Raw genomic sequence first — 3,470 nt, 5'->3', positions numbered from 1 at the left:
GGATAGATCAGAGACTAAGTTTGCTAAATTAGAAGTAGTTTGTTCAGAGTTCTCTGTCTGTTGCTGAGTGGATGATGAAAAAGGTTTATTATTGTTAAACCTGTTTTTTCCACCATTATTAAAGCCTTGTTGAGGCTTTTGATCCTTCCATAAGAAATGTGGTTGATTTCTCCATGATGAATTATAGGTGTTTCCATAAGGTTCACCTAAGTAATTCACCTCTGCTATTGCAGGGTTCTCAGGATCATAAGCTTCTTCTTCAGGAGAAGCCTCTTGAGTACTGTTGGATGCAGCTTGCATTCCATTCAGACTCTGAGAAATCATATTGACTTGCTGTGTCATTATTTTGTTCTGAGCCAATATGGCATTCAGAGTATCAATTTCAAGAACTCCCGTCTTCATAGGCGTCCCATTACTTACAGGATTCCTCTCAGAAGTGTACATAAACTGGTTATTAGCAATCATGTCAATGAGTTCTTGAGCTTCTGCAGGTGTTTTCTTTAGGTGAATGGATCCACCTACAGAAGTATCCAATGACGTCTTTGCCAATTCAGACAAACCATCATAGAAGATATCCAGGATGATCCTTTCTGAAAGCATGTCAGTAGGACACTTTTTGGTCAGTCCTTTGTATCTCTCCCAAGCTTCATAGAGGGATTCACCTTCTTTCTGTCTGAAGGTCTAAACGTCCACTCTAAGTTTACTAAGCTTTTGAGGAGGAAAGAACTTGGCTAAGAAAGTCGTGACCAGCTTATCCCAAGAGTTCAGGCTGTCTTTGGGTTGAGAGTCCAACCATATTCTAGCTCTGTCTCTTACAGCAAAAGGGAAAAGCATGAGCCTGTAGACTTCAGGATCTACTCCATTAGTCTTAACAGTATCACAGATCTGCAAGAACTCAGTTAAGAACTGAAAAGGATCTTCAGATGGAAGTCCATGAAACTTGTAGTTCTGCTGCATCAGAGAAACTAGCTGAGGTTTCAGCTCAAAATTGTTTGCTTCAATGGCAGGAATGGAGATGCTTCTTCCATGTAAATTGGAATTAGGTACAGTAAAGTCACCAAGCATCCTCCTTGCATTATTATTATTTTTGGCTGCCATCTCCTCTTCCTGTTCGAAAATTTCTGAAAGGTTATCTCTGGATTGTTGTAATTTAGCTTCTCTTAATTTTCTCTTCAGAGTCCTTTCAGGTTCTGGATCTGCTTCAACAAGAATGTTCTTGTCCTTGCTCCTGCTCATATGACAAAGAAGAGGGCACAGAAAAATAATAATAATAATAATATGGATCCTTTATACCACAGTATAGGGATCCCTTTGTGAGTGGAAGAAAAGAGGGAGACAAAGAATGTGATGTAAAGAAAGAAACACAACTGTGAGGAGGGCAGAGATGTGAGATGAGATGTTAGTAAATGAATAAATAAATAGAATAAGATGGGAGAGGGAGAATTTTCAAAAATAATTTTTGAAAAAGAGTTAGTGATTTTCGAAAATAGTTTTTGAAAAAGGTTAGTATTTTTTTCGAAAAATTTTAAAATCAAAAATAAAAATAAAAATAATTAGTTAATAAAAAAGAAATTTTTGAAAAAGAGGGAAGATATTTTCGAAAATTAGAGAGAGAGAGTTAGTTAGGTGGTTTTGAAAAAGATAAGAAACAAACAAAAAGTTAGTTAGTTAGTTGAAACAAATTTGAAAATCAATTTTGAAAAGATAAGAAGTTAGGAAGTTAGAAAAGATATTTTGAAAAATTTTTTGAACAAGGTATGATGAGAAGATATTTTTGAAAAGATATGATAGGAATTAGTTTTGAAAAAGATTTGATTTTTAAAATCACAATTAATGACTTGATTCACAAGAAATCACAAGATATGATTCTAGAACTTAAAGTTTGAATCTTTCTTAACAAGCAAGTAACAAACTTGAAATTTTTGAATCAAAACATTAATTGTTATTGTTATTTTCAAAAATTTGATATACAAATAAGAAAATTATTTTTGAAAAATATTTTTGGAATTTTCGAAAATAACTAAGAAATTTGAAAAAGATTTGATTTTTGAAAAAGATTTGATTTTTGAAAAAGATTTTGAAAAAGATAAGAATTTCAAATTGAAAATTTTGATTTGACTCATAAAAAACAACTTGATTTTAAAAATTTTTGAAAAAGTCAATCCAATTTTTGAATTTGATGAGAGAAAAAGGGAAAGATATTTTTTTTGATTTGTGAATTTTTATGATGAGAGAGAAAAACATGAAAATTATGCAATGCATGAATTTTTTTTATATCAAAACATGTGATGTATGCAAGAATGCTATGAATGTCAAGATGAACACCAAGAACACTATGAAGATCATGATGAACATCAAGAACATATATTTGAAAAAATTTTTAATGCAAAGAAAACATGCAAGACACCAAACTTAGAATTCTATAATGCTTAGACACTAAGAATTCAAGAATGCATATGAAAAACAAGAAAAGACACAAAACATGCAAATGCAAAGATCAAACAAGAAGACTTACTAAGAACAACTTGAAGATCATGAAGAACACTATGAATGCATGAGAATTTTTGAAAAATGCAAGATGCACATGCAATTGACACCAGACTTATAACATGACTCATGACTCAAACAAGAAACACAAAAAATATTTTTGATTTTTATGATTTTCTAATTTTTTTGGATTTTTATTTTATATTTTTCAAAAATTATTTAGAAAAGAGAAAAATAAGGATTCAAAATTTTTAATATGAATTCCAGGAATCTTATGCTCTAAAGCTCCAATCAAAGGGTCAGGCATGGCTTAATAGCCAGCCAAGCTTTAGTATGTAACTCAGACATGACACGTCTAACATGCCCTACAGTCGTATTAGACATGGCTTTACAGCCGGCCATGCTTCATGAAACACTAGAATTCATTCTTTAAAAATTCTGAAGAAAATTACATTTTTGAAAACACATTTTTTTTTTCGAAAACAAAGGAGAAATTTTTGAAAGATTTTTGAAAAATTTTTGAAAACAAAACAAAAAGAAAATTACCTAATCTGAGCAACAAGATGAACCGTCAGTTGTCCAAACTCTAACAATCCCCGGCAATGGCGCCAAAAACTTGGTATGCGAAATTGCTACTCAGGTTGTGAATTGTTGTTCGAAATTGATTCCCCGGCAATGGCACCAAAAACGGATGCACAGGACCATGGTCTAAACATATCTTCACAACTTCGCATAACTAACCAGCAAGTGCACTGGGTCGTCCAAGTAATACCTTACGTGAGTAAGGGTCAAATCCCACGGAGATTGTTGGTATGAAGCAAGCTATGGTCACCTTGTAAATCTCAGTCAGGCAGATATAAAATAGTAATGAGGTTTTTGAATTTAATTAATAAAATAGGGATAGAAATACTTATGTAAATCACTGGTGAGAATTTCAGATAAGCGAATAGAGATGCTTTCGTTCCTCTGAACCTCTGCTTTCC

The 3,470-nt window shown here is 32.7% G+C and overlaps 1 non-coding gene across 1 annotated transcript; it reads left to right on the top strand.

Annotated features, from left to right (window-relative positions):
* Window positions 1-594: 594 nt before the first annotated feature.
* LOC112746454 (small nucleolar RNA R71) lies at window positions 595-702 on the top strand. The gene has a single exon (XR_003174337.1). It is a non-coding gene; the product is annotated as a small nucleolar RNA R71 (small nucleolar RNA).
* Window positions 703-3,470: the final 2,768 nt, after the last annotated feature.

Source organism: Arachis hypogaea, chromosome 14, assembly GCF_003086295.3.
Source record: "Arachis hypogaea cultivar Tifrunner chromosome 14, arahy.Tifrunner.gnm2.J5K5, whole genome shotgun sequence".
Lineage (NCBI taxonomy): Eukaryota > Viridiplantae > Streptophyta > Magnoliopsida > Fabales > Fabaceae > Arachis > Arachis hypogaea.
This window is presented reverse-complemented; position numbering and strand designations above follow the sequence as displayed.